This window comes from Tachypleus tridentatus, chromosome 12 (genome assembly GCF_004210375.1).
Source record: "Tachypleus tridentatus isolate NWPU-2018 chromosome 12, ASM421037v1, whole genome shotgun sequence".
Lineage (NCBI taxonomy): Eukaryota > Metazoa > Arthropoda > Merostomata > Xiphosura > Limulidae > Tachypleus > Tachypleus tridentatus.
This window is the reverse complement of record NC_134836.1, coordinates 84,355,608-84,373,186: the sequence shown is the minus strand read 5'-3', so window position 1 is coordinate 84,373,186 and position 17,579 is coordinate 84,355,608. Positions and strand designations below refer to the sequence as shown.

At 25.5% G+C, this 17,579-nt stretch overlaps 1 protein-coding gene across 10 annotated transcripts in view; it reads left to right on the top strand.

The window, feature by feature from the left end:
* The window catches only part of LOC143233854 (uncharacterized), a 34,852-nt gene that overhangs the window by 10,814 nt on the left and 6,459 nt on the right, over nucleotides 1–17,579 (top strand). The window lies entirely within an intron of this gene.

The following is a 17,579-nucleotide window of genomic DNA, read 5'->3' as shown; positions in this document are numbered from 1 at the left end:
TTGAAGATATAAAATTTTCTTATAGCACATTTATATTAGTTCAAGTCTTTGAAGATATAAAATGTTCTTATACAATATTTATATCGGTTCAACACTATAAAGGTATACAATGTTCTTATACTCCATTTATATCAGTTGAAGACTATAAAGATATATAATGTTCCTTTACTATCTTGATATTTCAAAATTGTGACGGTGTACAATGTTCTTATTTTACATTTTTATCAGTTGAAGACTAAAGATACAGTGTTATTATATTAAATTGATATCAGTTGAAGACGATCAAGATATACAGTGTTCATTCACTCCATTTATATCAGTTTAAGATTATAAAGATATACAATGTTTTACACCAGATATGTCATTTCAAGACAATGAAGATATATAATGCTCTTTTGTTTCATTTACATCAATTAAGAACTAGGAATATATACAATGTGTTTATATTGAATTTATACAACTTCACAACTATCAAGATATAAAATGTTCTTATACTGTATTTTATATCAGTTCAACACGATCCAGATATAGAATGTTTTTATACTACATTTATGAGTTCAAGACAATCAAGATATACCATGTTTTTATACCACATTTATATCAGATACACAGTGTTTTTATACAACATTTTTATCAGTTAAATACAATTGAGTTATATCATGTTTTTACACTACATTTGTATCAGTTCAAGACGATCAAGATATACAATGCTTTTATACTACATTTATGAGCTATGATTTTTCAAGATATACAATGCTCTTATGCTTCATTTACGTTAGTTCAAGTCTTTTACGAAAAAAAATGTTCTTATACAATATTGATATCGGTTCAACACTATCAAGATATACAATGTTCTTATACTCCATTTATATCAGTTGAAGACGAAAGATATATAATGTTCCTTTACTATCTTGATATCATTTCAAAATTGTGACGATGTACAATGTTCTTATTCTAAATTTTTATCAGTTGAAGACAATCAAGATATACAGAGTTGATTCACTTTATTTATATCAGTTTAAGACTATAAAGGTATATAATGTTCCATTACTATCTTGATGTCATTTCAAAATTGTGACGGTGTACAATGTTCTTATTTTACATTTTTATGAGTTGAAGACTATAAGGAAACAGTGTTATTATAATAAATTTATATCAGTTGAAGACGATCATGATATACATTGTTCATTCACTCCATTTGTATCAGTTTAAGACTATAAAGATATAGAATGTTTTACACCAGATATGTCATTTCATGACAAGGAAGATATATAATGCTCTTTTGTTTCATTTACATCAATTAAGAACTATGAATATATACAATGTGTTTATATTGAATTTATACAACTTCACAACTATCAAGATATAAAATGTTGTTATACTACATTTTATATCAGTTCAACACGATCTAGATATACAATGTTTTTATACTACATTTATATGAGTTCAAGACAATCAAGGTATACCATGTTTTTATACCACATTTATATCAGATACCCAGTGTTTTTATACAACATTTTTATCAGTCAAAGACGATTAAGTTATATCATGTTTTTACACTACATTTGTATCAGTTGAAGACGAGTAAGTTATATAATATTTATATTCTAAATTTATATCAGTTGAAGACTATCAAGGTGATCATGTTGTAATACTACATTGTATCAGTTGAGAACTAGAAGATGTACAATTTACTGATATTAAGTTTATATTAGTTCAAGGCTGTGAAGATATATAATGTTGTTACACTACATTTATATTAGTTACACAATGTACCTGAACTACATTTATATCATTCCAAGACAATCAAGATATGCAATGCTCTTTTGTTTGATTTACATTAATTTAGAATTTTTAAGATGTACAGTGTTCTAATATCATTGTTACTATATTGATATCAGTTCAATACGATCAGATGTACAATTTTTATACTACATTTATGAATTGTAATTTTTCTAGATATACAATGCTATTATGCTTGATTTTCATTAGTTGAAGTCTTTGAAGATATAAAATGTTCTTATAGTACATTTATATTAGTTCAAGTCTTTGAAGATATAAAATGTTCTTATACAAATTTGATATCGGTTCAACACTATCAAGATATACAATGTTCTTATACTCCATTTATATCAGTTGAAGACTATAAAGATATATAATGTTTCATTACTATCTTGATGTCATTTCAAAATTGTGACGGTGTACAATGTTCTTATTTTACATTTTTATGAGTTGAAAACGATTAAGTTATACAATGTTCTTATACTAAATTTATTTCAGTTGAATTTTATCAAGATATAAAGTGTTCATTCACTCCATTTATATCAGTGTAAGACTATAAAGATATAGAATGTTTTACACCAGATATGTCATTTCAAGACAATGAAAATATATAATGCTCTTTTGTTTCATTTACATCAATTAAGAACTATAAATATATACAATGTTTTTATATTGAATTTATGCAACTTTACAACTATCAAGATATAAAATGATCTTATACTATATTTATATCAGTTTAAGACGATCAAGATATACAATGTTTTTATGCTACATTTATGAGTTGAGATTTGAAAGATATGCAATACTCTTATGCTTCATTTACATCAAGTTTTTGAAGATATAAAATTTTCTTTTATATTAGTTCAAGTGTGAGATTATGTACAATATTCTTAGAGAATATTTATATTGGTTCAACACTATAAACATATACAATGTTCTTATACTCCATTTATAATAGTTGAAGACTATAAAGATATATAATGTTATTTTACTATCTTGATATTATTTCAAAATTGTGACGATGTACAATGTTCGTATTCTAAATTTTTAATAGTTGAAGACTATAACGATACAGTGTTATTATACAAAATTTATATCAATTGAAGACAATCAAGAGATACAGTGTTTATTCACTCCATTTATATCAGTTTAAGACTATAAAGATATAGAATGTTTTACATCAGATATGTCATTTCAAGACAATGAAGATATATAATGCTCTTTTGTTTCATTTAAGTATGTACCTGAACTACATTTATACCATTTCAAGACAATCAAGATATACAATGCTCTTTTGTTTGATTTACATCAATTGAGAACTTTGAAGATGTACAATGTTCTTATATCATTGTTACTATATTTATATCATTTCAAGACAATCAAGATATACAATGTTTTTATACCACATTTCTATCAGATACTCAATGTTTTTATTCCACATTTGTGTGAGTTGAAGACGATTAAGTTATACAATGTTCTTACACTAGATTTGTATCAGTTCCAGATGATCAAGATATACAATGTTTTTATACTACATTTATGAGTTGAGATTTTTCAAGATATGCAATGCTCTTACGCTTCATTTACATTAGTTCAAGTCTTTGAAGATATAAAATGTTCTTATAGTATATTTATATTAGTTCAAGTCTTTGAAGATATACAATGTTCTTATACTCCATTTTTATCAGTTGAAGACAATAAAGAAATATAATGTTCCTTTACTATCTTGATATCATTTCAAAATTGTGACGATGTACAATTTCTAATTCTAAATTTTTATGAGTTGAAGACTATAAAGATACAGTGTTATTATACTAAATTTATATCAGTTGAAGATGATCAAGATATACAGTTTTCATTCACTCCATTTATATCTGTTTAAGACTATACAGGCATAGAATGTTTTACACCAGATATGTCATTTGACGACAATGAAGATATATAATGCTCTTTTGTTTCTTTTACATCAGTTAAGAACTATGAATATATACAATGTTTTTATATTGAATTTATATAACTTCACAACTATCAAGATATAAAATGTTCTTATACTACATTTTATATGAGTTAAACACGGTCCAGTTTATACTACATTATATATCTTGATGGGGTTGAACCAAAAAAAATATTGTATAAGAATATTGTACATCATCTCACACTTGAACTAACATCAATGTACTATTACACTTTATATCTTCAAAAACTTGAACTGATGTAAATTATGCATAAGAGTATTGTATATCTCTAAAATATCAACTCATAAATGTAGAATAAAACATTGTATATCTTGATCGTCTTGAACTGATACAAATGTAGTGTAAGAACATTGTATAACTTAATCGTCTTCAACTCATACAAATGTGGAATAGAAACATTGAGTATCTGATAGAAAGGTGGTATAAAAACATTGTGTATCTTGATTGTGTTGAACTGATATATGTGTAACACAAAAATTGTATTTCTATATTGTCTTGAACTAATATATATGTGGTATAAAAACATTGTATATCTTGTTGGTCTTGAACTGATATAAATATATTAACAATGATATAACAACATTGTATGCCTTCAAAGTTCTCATTCATCAAAATCAAACAAAAAAGCATGGTATATCTTGATTATCTTGAAATGATATAAATGTAATACAGGTACATTGGGTAACTAATATAAATTTAGTGTAAGAACATTATATATCTTCATAGCCTTCAACTAATATAAACAATATAAATATATTGTACATATTCTAGTTGTACCTAATACAATGTAGTTTTACAACATGTTACCCTTGATAGTCTTCAACTGATATAAATTTAGTATAAGAACATTGTATATCTTTACCGTCTTGAACTGATACAAATGTAGTGTATAAACATGATATAATTTAATCGTCTTCAACTGATAAAAATGTAGATAAAAACATTCTGTATCTAATATAAATGTGTTATAAAAATATGGTATATCTTGATTCTTTTCAACTGATATAAATGTAGTATAAGAACATTTTATATCTTGATAGTTGTGAAGTTGTATAAATTCAACATAAAAACATTGTGTGCATTCATAGTTTTTAATTGATGTAAATGAAACAAAAGAGCATTATATATCTTGATTGTCTTGAAATGACATATCTGGTGCAAAACATTCAATATCTTTGTAATCTTAAACTGATATAAATGGAGTGAATCAACACTGTATATCTTGATCGACTTGAACTGATATAAATTTAGTATAAGAACACTGTATCTTGATAGTCTTCAACTCATAAAAATTTAGAATAAGAACATTGTATATCGTCACAATTTTGAAATGATATCAAGATTTAAAGGAACATCATATATCTTTATAGTCTTGAACTGATATAAATATAGTATGGGAATATTGTATATCAACTTACTCTTGAACTAATGTAAATATACTATAAGAAAATTCTATATCTTCAAAGACTTGAACTGATGTAAATGAAGCATAAGAGTATTGTGTATCTTAAAAATCTCAACTCATAAATATAAAATAAAAACATTGTATATCTTGATCGTCTTGAACTGACATAAATGTAGTGTAAGAACATTGTATAACTTAATCGTCTTCAAGTCATACAAATGTTGAATAAGAACATTATATATGTGATTGTCTTGAACTGATATATATGTAGCACAAAAAATTGCATATCTAGATCGTCTTGAACTGATATAAATATAGTAAGAATGATATAAGAACATTGTACATCTTCAAAGTTCTCAATTCATGTAAATCAAACAAAAGAGCATTGCATATCTTGATTGTCTTGAAATGCTATAAACGTAGTACAGGTACATTGTGTAACTAATATAAATGTAGTGTAAGAACATTATATATCTTCACAGCCTTGAACTTATATTTACTTAATATAAGTAAATTGTACATCTTCTAGTGTTCAAACGATACAATGTACTGTAACAACATGTTTACCTTGATAGTCTTCAACTGATATAAATTTAGTATAAGAACATTGTATATCTTGATCGTCTTGAACTGATAAAATGTAGCATAAAAGTATTATATCACTTAATCGTCTTCAACTGATACAAATGTAGTGTAAAAACATGATATAACTTAATCGTCTTTAACTGATAAAAATGTTGTATAAAAACATGGTATATCTTGATTGTCTTGAACTCATATAAATGTAGTATAAAAACATTGTATATCTGGATCGTGTTGAACTGATATAAAATGTAGAATAAGAACATTTTATATCTTGATAGTTGTGAAGTTGTATAAATTCAAATAAACACATTGTATATATTCATAGTTCTTAATTGATGTAAATGAAACAAAAGAGCATTATATATCTTCATTGTCTTGAAATGACATATCTGGTGTAGAACATTCTATATCTTTATAGTCTTAAACTCATATAAATGGAGTGAATGAACATTTTATATATTTATCGTCTTCAACTGATATAAATTTAGAATAAGAACATTGTACATCGTCACAATTTTGAAATAATATCAAGATAGTAAAGGAACATTATATATCTTAATAGTCTTCAACTATTATAAATGGAGTATAAGAACATTGTATATGTTTATAGTGTTGAACCAATATAAATATTCTCTAAGAATATTGTACATAATCTCACACTTGATATATATCAGTTTAAGACAATTACATATACAATGTTTTCATACCACATTTCTATGAGATACTCAATGTTCTTGTTGAACATGAGTTGAAGATGATTAAGTTATACAATGTTCTTACACTACATTTGTTTCAGTTCAAGACTACCAATATTTACAATGTTTTTATATGATATTGATGAGTTGAGATTTTTAAAATATACAATACTCTTATGCTTCATTTACATCAGTTCAAGTCTTTGAAGATATAGAATTTTCTTATAGTATACTTACATTACTTCAAGAGTAAGTTGATAAACAATATTCTTATACTTTTTTTATATCAGTTCAAGACTATCAAAATAACCAATGTTTTTATACTCCATTTATATCACTTGAAGACTATAAAGATATATAATGTTCCATTACTATCTTGATGTCATTTCAAAATTGTGACGGTGTACAATGTTCTTATTTTACATTTTTATGAGTTGAAGACTATAAGGAAACAGTGTTATTATAATAAATTTATATCAGTTCAAGACAATCAAGATATATAATATTTTTATACCACATTTCTATCAGATATTCAATGTTTTTATTCCACATTTGTATGAGTTGAAAACGATTAAGTTATACAATGTTCTTATACTAAATTTATATCAGTTGAATTTGATCAAGATATAAAGTGTTCATTCACTCCATTTATATCAGTGTAAGACTATAAAGATATAGAATGTTTTACACCAGATATGTCATTTCAAGACAATGAAAATATATAATGCTCTTTTGTTTCATTTACATCAATTAAGAACTATAAATATATACAATGTTTTTATATTGAATTTATGCAACTTTACAACTATCAAGATATAAAATGATCTTATACTATATTTATATCAGTTTAAGACGATCAAGATATACAATGTTTTTATGCTACATTTATGAGTTGAGATTTGAAAGATATACAATACTCTTATGCTTCATTTACATCAAGTTTTTGAAGATATAAAATTTTCTTATAGTACATTTATATTAGTTCAAGTGTGAGATTATGTACAATATTCTTAGAGAATATTTATATTGGTTCAACACTATAAACATATACAATGTTCTTATACTCCATTTATAATAGTTGAAGACTATAAAGATATATAATGTTATTTTACTATCTTGATATTATTTCAAAATTGTGACGGTGTACAATGTTCTTATTTTACATTTTTATGAGTTGAAGACTATAAGGAAACAGTGTTATTATAATAAATTTATATCAGTTTAAGACGATCATGATATACATTGTTTATTCACTCCATTTGTATCAGTTTAAAACTATAAAGATATAGAATGTTTTACACCAGATATGTCATTTCATGAGAAGGAAGATATATAATGCTCTTTTGTTTCATTTACATCAATTAAGAACTATGAATATATACAATGTGTTTATATTGAATTTATACAACTTCACAACTATCAAGATATAAAATGTTCTTATACTACATTTTATATGAGTTAAACACGGTTCAGTTTATACCACATTATATATCTTGATGGGGTTGAACCGAAAAAAATATTGTATAAGAATATTGTACATCATCTCACACTTGAACTAACATCAATGTACTATTACACTTTATATCTTCAAAAACTTGAACTGATGTAAATTATGCATAAGAGTATTGTATATCTCTGAAATTTCAACTCATAAATGTAGAATAAAACATTGTATAACTTAATCGTCTTCAACTCATACAAATGTGGAATAGAAACATTGAGTATCTGATAGAAAGGTGGTATAAAAACATTGTGTATCTTGATTGTGTTGAACTGATATATGTGTAACACAAAAATTGTATTTCTATATTGTCTTGAACTAATATATATGTGGTATAAAAACATTGTATATCTTGTTGGTCTTGAACTGATATAAATATATTAACAATAATATAACAACATTGTATGTCTTCAAAGTTCTCATTTGTCAAAATCAAACAAAAAAGCATGGTATATCTTTATTATCTTGAAATGATATAAATGTAATACAGGTACATTGGGTAACTAATATAAATTTAGTGTAAGAACATTATATATCTTCATAGCTTTCAACTAATATAAACAATATAAATATATTGTACATATTCTAGTTGTACCTAATACAATGTAGTTTTACATGTTACCCTTGATAGTCTTCAACTGATATAAATTTAGTATAAGAACATTGTATATCTTTACCGTCTTGAACTGATACAAATGTAGTGTATAAACATGATATAATTTGATCGTCTTCAACTGATAAAAATGTAGATAAAAACATTCTGTATCTAATATAAATGTGTTATAAAAATATGGTATATTTTGATTCTTTTCAACTGATATAAATGTAGTATAAGAACATTTTATATCTTGATAGTTGTGAAGTTGTATAAATTCAACATAAAAACATTGTGTGCATTCATAGTTTTTAATTGATGTAAATGAAACAAAAGAGCATTATATATCTTGATTGTCTTGAAATGACATATCTGGTGTAAAACATTCAATATCTTTGTAATCTTAAACTGATATAAATGGAGTGAATCAACACTGTATATCTTGATCGACTTCAACTTGAGTATCTGATAGAAAGGTGGTATAAAAACATTGTATATCTTGATTGTGTTGAACTGATATATGTTTAACACAAAAATTGTATTTGTATATTGTCTTGAACTAATAAAACTGATGTAAATGAAACAAAAGAGCATTATATATCTTGATTGTCTTGAAATGACATATCTGGTGTAAAACATTCAATATCTTTGTAATCTTAAACTGATATAAATGGAGTGAATCAACACTGTATATCTTGATCGACTTGAACTGATATAAATTTAGTATAAGAACACTGTATCTTGATAGTCTTCAACTCATAAAAATTTAGAATAAGAACATTGTATATCGTCACAATTTTGAAATGATATCAAGATTTAAAGGAACATCATATATCTTTATAGTCTTGAACTGATATAAATATAGTATGGAAATATTGTATATCAACTTACTCTTGAACTAATGTAAATATACTATAAGAAAATTCTATATCTTCAAAGACTTGAACTGATGTAAATGAAGCATAAGAGTATTGTGTATCTTAAAAATCTCAACTCATAAATATAAAATAAAAACATTGTATATCTTGATCGTCTTAAACTGACATAAATGTAGTGTAAGAACATTGTATAACTTAATCGTCTTCAAGTCATACAAATGTTGAATAAGAACATTATATATGTGATTGTCTTGAACTTATATATATGTAGCACAAAAAATTGCATATCTAGATCGTCTTGAACTGATATAAATATAGTAAGAATGATATAAGAACATTGTACATCTTCAAAGTTCTCAATTCATGTAAATCAAACAAAAGAGCATTGCATATCTTGATTGTCTTGAAATGCTATAAACGTAGTACAGGTACATTGTGTAACTAATATAAATGTAGTGTAAGAACATTATATATCTTCACAGTCTTGAACTTATATTAACTTAATATAAGTAAATTGTACATCTTCTAGTGTTCAAACGATACAATGTACTGTAACAACATGTTTACCTTGATAGTCTTCAACTGATATAAATTTAGTATAAGAACATTGTATATCTTGATCGTCTTGAACTGATAAAATGTAGCATAAAAGTATTATATCACTTAATCGTCTTCAACTGATACAAATGTAGTGTAAAAACATGATATAACTTAATCGTCTTTAACTGATAAAAATGTTGTATAAAAACATGGTATATCTTGATTGTCTTGAACTCATATAAATGTAGTATAAAAACATTGTATATCTGGATCGTGTTGAACTGATATAAAATGTAGAATAAGAACATTTTGTATCTTGATAGTTGTGAAGTTGTATAAATTCAAATAAACACATTGTATATATTCATAGTTCTTAATTGATGTAAATGAAACAAAAGAGCATTATATATCTTCATCGTCTTGAAATGACATATCTGGTGTAAAACATTCTATATCTTTATAGTCTTAAACTCATATAAACGGAGTGAATGAACATTTTATATATTTATCGTCTTCAACTGATATAAATTTAGAATAAGAACATTGTACATCGTCACAATTTTGAAATGATATCAAGATAGTAAAGGAACATTATATATCTTAATAGTCTTCAACTATTATAAATGGAGTATAAGAACATTGTATATGTTTATAGTGTTGAACCAATATAAATATTCTCTAAGAATATTGTACATAATCTCACACTTGATATATATCAGTTTAAGACAATTACATATACAATGTTTTCATACCAAATTTCTATGAGATACTCAATGTTCTTGTTGAACATGAGTTGAAGATGATTAAGTTATACAATGTTCTTACACTACATTTGTTTCAGTTCAAGACGACCAATATTTACAATGTTTTTATATGATATTGATGAGTTGAGATTTTTAAAATATACAATACTCTTATGCTTCATTTACATCAGTTCAAGTCTTTGAAGATATAGAATTTTCTTATAGTATACTCACATTACTTCAAGAGTAAGTTGATAAACAATATTCTTATACTTTTTTTATATCAGTTCAAGACTATCAAAATAACCAATGTTTTTATACTCCATTTATATCACTTGAAGACTATAAAGATATATAATGTTCCATTACTATCTTGATGTCATTTCAAAATTGTGACGGTGTACAATGTTCTTATTTTACATTTTTATGAGTTGAAGACTATAAGGAAACAGTGTTATTATAATAAATTTATATCAGTTCAAGACAATCAAGATATATAATATTTTTATACCACATTTCTATCAGATATTCAATGTTTTTATTCCACATTTGTATGAGTTGAAAACGAGTAAGTTATACCATGTTCTTATACTAAATTTATATCAGTTGAATTTGATGAAGATATAAAGTGTTCATTCACTCCATTTATATCAGTGTAAGACTATAAAGATATAGAATGTTTTACACCAGATATGTCATTTCAAGACAATGAAAATATATAATGCTCTTTTGTTTCATTTACATCAATTAAGAACTATAAATATATACAATGTTTTTATATTGAATTTATGCAACTTTACAACTATCAAGATATAAAATGATCTTATACTATATTTATATCAGTTTAAGACGATCAAGATATACAATGTTTTTATGCTACATTTATGAGTTGAGATTTGAAAGATATACAATACTCTTATGCTTCATTTACATCAAGTTTTTGAAGATATAAAATTTTCTTATAGTACATTTATATTAGTTCAAGTGTGAGATTATGTACAATATTCTTAGAGAATATTTATATTGGTTCAACACTATAAACATATACAATGTTCTTATACTCCATTTATAATAGTTGAAGACTATAAAGATATATAATGTTATTTTACTATCTTGATATTATTTCAAAATTGTGACGATGTACAATGTTCGTATTCTAATTTTTTAATAGTTGAAGACTATAACGATGCAGTGTTATTATACAAAATTTATATCAGTTGAAGACAATCAAGAGATACGGTGTTTATTCACTCCATTTATATCAGTTTAAGACTATAAAGATATAGAATGTTTTACATCAGATATGTCATTTCAAGACAATGAAGATATATAATGCTCTTTTGTTTCATTTAAGTATGTACCTGAACTACATATATATCATTTCAAAACAATCAAGATATACAATGCTCTTTTGTTTCATTTACATCAATTGAGAACTTTGAAGATGTACAACGTTCTTATATCATTGTTACTCTATTTATATCACTTGAAGACGATCGAGATATACAATTTTGTACACTACATTTATATTAGTTCAAGACCAACAAGAAATACAAAGTTTTTATACCAGATATATATCATTTCAAGACAATCAAGATATACAATGTTTTTATACCACATTTCTATCAGATACTCAATGTTTTTATTCCACATTTGTGTGATTTTTATTCCACATTTGTGTGAGTTGAAGACGATTAAGTTATACAATGTTCTTACACTAGATTTGTATCAGTTCCAGATGATCAAGATATACAATGTTTTTATACTACATTTATGAGTTGAGATTTTTCATGATATGCAATGCTCTTACGCTTCATTTACATTAGTTCAAGTCTTTGAAGATATAAAATGTTCTTATAGTATATTTATATTAGTTCAAGTCTTTGAAGATAACAATGTTCTTATACTCCATTTTTATCAGTTGAAGTCAATAAAGAAATATAATGTTCCTTTACTATCTTGATATCATTTCAAAATTGTGACGATGTACAATTTCTAATTCTAAATTTTTATGAGTTGAAGACTATAAAGATGCAGTGTTATTATACTAAATTTATATCAGTTGAAGATGATCAAGATATACAGTTTTCATTCACTCCATTTATATCTGTTTAAGACTATACAGGCATAGAATGTTTTACACCAGATATGTCATTTGACGACAATGAAGATATATAATGCTCTTTTGTTTCTTTTAAATCAGTTAAGAACTATGAATATATACAATGTTTTTATATTGAATTTATATAACTTCACAACTATCAAGATATAAAATGTTCTTATACTACATTTTATATGAGTTAAACACGGTCCAGTTTATACTACATTATATATCTTGATGGGGTTGAACGGAAAAAAATATTGTATAAGAATATTGTACATCATCTCACACTTGAACTAACATCAATGTACTATTACACTTTATATCTTCAAAAACTTGAACTGATGTAAATTATGCATAAGAGTATTGTATATCTCTAAAATTTCAACTCATAAATGTAGAATAAAACATTGTATATCTTGATCGTCTTGAACTTATACAAATGTAGTGTAAGAACATTGTACATCTTCAAAGTTCTCAATTCATGTAAATCAAACAAAAGAGCATTGCATATCTTGATTGTCTTGAAATGCTATAAACGTAGTACAGGTATATTGTGTAACTAATATAAATGTAGTGTAAGAACATTATATATCTTCACAGCCTTGAACTTATATTAACTTAATATAAGTAAATTGTACATCTTCTAGTGTTCAAACGATACAATGTACTGTAACAACATGTTTACCTTGATAGTCTTCAACTGATATAAATTTAGTATAAGAACATTGTATATCTTGATCGTCTTGAACTGATAAAATGTAGCATAAAAGTATTATATCACTTAATCGTCTTCAACTGATACAAATGTAGTGTAAAAACATGATATAACTTAATCGTTTTTAACTGATAAAAATGTTGTATAAAAACATGGTATATCTTGATTGTCTTGAACTCATATAAATGTAGTATAAAAACATTGTATATCTGGATCGTGTTGAACTGATATAAAATGTAGAATAAGAACATTTTATATCTTGATAGTTGTGAAGTTGTATAAATTCAAATAAACACATTGTATATATTCATAGTTCTTAATTGATGTAAATGAAACAAAAGAGCATTATATATCTTCATTGTCTTGAAATGACATATCTGGTGTAAAACATTCTATATCTTTATAGTCTTAAACTCATATAAATGGAGTGAATGAACATTTTATATATTTATCGTCTTCAACTGATATAAATTTAGAATAAGAACATTGTACATCGTCACGATTTTGAAATGATATCAAGATAGTAAAGGAACATTATATATCTTAATAGTCTTCAACTATTATAAATGGAGTATAAGAACATTGTATATGTTTACAGTGTTGAACCAATATAAATATTCTCTAAGAATATTGTACATAATCTCACACTTGATATATATCAGTTCAAGACAATTACATATACAATGTTTTCATACCACATTTCTATGAGATACTCCATGTTCTTGTTGAACATTTGTATGAGTTGAAGATGATTAAGTTATACAATGTTCTTACACTACATTTGTTTCAGTTCAAGACGACCAATATTTACAATGTTTTTATATGATATTGATGAGTTGAGATTTTTTAGATATACAATACTCTTATGCTTCATTTACATCATTTCAAGTCTTTGAAGATATAGAATTTTCTTATAGTATATTTACATTACTTCAAGAGTAAGTTGATAAACAATATTCTTATACTATATTTATATCAGTTCAAGACTATCAAAATAACCAATGTTTTTATACTCCATTTATATCAGTTGAAGACTATAAAGATATATAATGTTCCTTTACTATCTTGGTATCATTTCAAAATTGTGACGATGTACAATGTTCTTATTTTAAATTTGTATGAGTTCAAGAATATCACGATACAGTGTTCTGGTACTAAATTTAAAACAGTTGAAGACGATCAATATATACAGTATTCTTTTACTCCATTTATATCAGTTTAAGACTATAAAGATATAGAATGTTTTACACCAGTTATGTCATTTGAAGACAATCAACATATATCATGCTTTTTTGTTTCATTTACATCAATTGAGAACTATGAATGTATACAATGTTTTTATACTGAATTTATACAACTTGAAAACTATCAAGATATAAAATGTTTTTATACAACATTTTATATCAGTTCAAGCCGATCCAGATATACAATGTTTTTATACTACATTTATGTTAGTTCAAAACAATCAAGATATATAATATTTTATACCACATTTATATCAGATACAAAATGTTTTTATCTACATTTTTATCAGTTAAAGACGATTAAATTATACACTACATTTGTATCAGTTGAAGACGGTAAAGATATACAATGTTCTTATACTAAATTTATATCAGTTCAAGACAATCAAGAAATTAAAAGTTTTCATTTTTGATATATATCATTTAAAGACAATCAAGATATACTATGTTTTTATACCACATTTGTATCAGATACTCAATGTTTTTATTCCACATTTGTATGAGTTGAAGACGATTAAGTTATACAATGTTCTTACACTACATTTGTATCAGTTAAAGACGATCAAGATACGCAATGTTTTTATACTACATTTATGAGTTGAGATTTTTCAAGATATACAATGCTTTTATGTTTTATTTACATTAGTTCAAGTCTTTGAAGATATAAAATGTTCTTATAGTTTATTTATTCTAGTTCAAGAGTGGGATGATATACAATATTCTTATACTCCATTTATATCAGTTCAAGGCTGTAAAGATATATAATGTTCCTTTACCATTTTGATATCATTTCAAAATTGTTACAATGTACAATGTTTTTATTCTAAATTTTTCTGAGTTCAAGTCTATTAAGATACAATGTTCTTATACTTCATTTATATCAGTTGTAGACTATTGAGATATACAATGTTCTTATGCTACTTTTATATCTGTTAAAGACTATTAAAATATACAAGGTTCTTATACTTTATTTATATTAGTTGAAGATTATCACGATACAAAATGTTCTTGCACTACATTTTTAACAATTCAAGGCTATTAAGATATACAATGTTCTAACACATTTATATGAGTTCAAGTTTATCAACCGATACAATGTTCTTATGCTTTATTTGTATCATATCAAGACTATCAAGATATTGTTTGTTTGTTTGTTTTTTGAATTTCGCACAAAGCTACCTGAGGGCTATCTGTGCTAGCCGTTTCTAATTTAGCAGTGTAAGACTAGAGGGAAGGCAGCTAGTCATCACCACCCACCGCCAACTCTTGGGCTACTTTTTTACCTACGAATAGTGGGATTGATTGTCACATTATAACGCCCCCTCGGCTGAAAGGGCGAGCATGTTTAGTGCGATGGGAATGCGAACTTGCGATTCTTTTATTACGAGTCGCACGCCTGAACACGCTTGGCCATGCCAGGCCCTATCAAGATATACAATGTTTTTATACCAAATTTACATCAGATACATAATGTTGTTATACCACATTTATATCAGATACATAATGTTTTTATACTACATTTAAATCGGCTGAAAACTGTGAAAATATACACTAAAAAAAGTAAAAGGAACTTATACTTCATTTATATCACATCAAGACTATCAAGATATACAATGTTCTTATACTACATTTATATCAGTTGAAGACCTTCAAGATATACAATGCTCGTATGCTACATTTACTTCATTTAAGGACTGTGATGATGTAGAATGTTCTTGTACTACATTTTGACGAGTTCAAGACTATAAAGATATGTAATGTTCTTGTGGTACATATATGTCAATTCAAGACTGTGAAGATATACATTGTTCTTATACCACATTTACATCAGATACTTAATGGTCTTATACCACATTTATATCAGATACATAATGTTCTTATACTACATTTACATCAGTTGAAGACTCTGAAGATTTACAAAGGCCTTATACACCATTTATATCACTTCAAGACTATCGAAATATACAATGTTCTTTTACTTTTATTGTATCAGTACAAAATAGAATGTACTAATATTTCAATTATGAGCCAAGTCTGTGAAGATATACAATGTTTGCACAATACATGCATATAAGATCAAGACTTTGAAGTTATACAATGTTCTTAAACTATATTTCTTTGATTTTGAGATTCTCAAGATATACAATGTTCTTATATAACATTTATATCAGTTCCAGACTATCAAGATATACAAAGCTCTTATACCATATTTATTTCAGATACACAATGTTCTTATACTACATTGATATCAGTTCAAGACTATCACTATAACAATTATTTTTATCCTTTATTTATATCATTTAAAGACTGTAAAATACACAATGTTCTTATACAACCTTTATATCAGTTTAAGACTGTCAAGATGTATAATGTTTTTATACTTCCTTTATACCAGTTCAAGACACTAAAGATATACATTGTTCTTGTACTACATTTATATCAGTTCAAGACTATCATGATATTCAATGTTCTTACACCATATTTATATTAGTTCAAGAGTATCAATATACATAATGTTCTTATTCTACATTTACATCAGTTCAAAACTGTCAAGACATTCCGTGTACATATACTAGATTTATATCAGTTCAAGATTGCGAAGATATTCAATGTAGTTATACTACATTTATATCAGTTCAATCGTCATATTCGTACTATTAATCATTTGACAACCAGATACAATATCCCCCTAATTAGAAAAAGATCCCATATCTCCAAAGGTATTACATCAGAAAAATTCCGTTCATAACAAGCCAAAAGATAGCAGAAGCATATCTGTCACTTAGGAGATCATTTTTATAAAAATCCTGAACTAA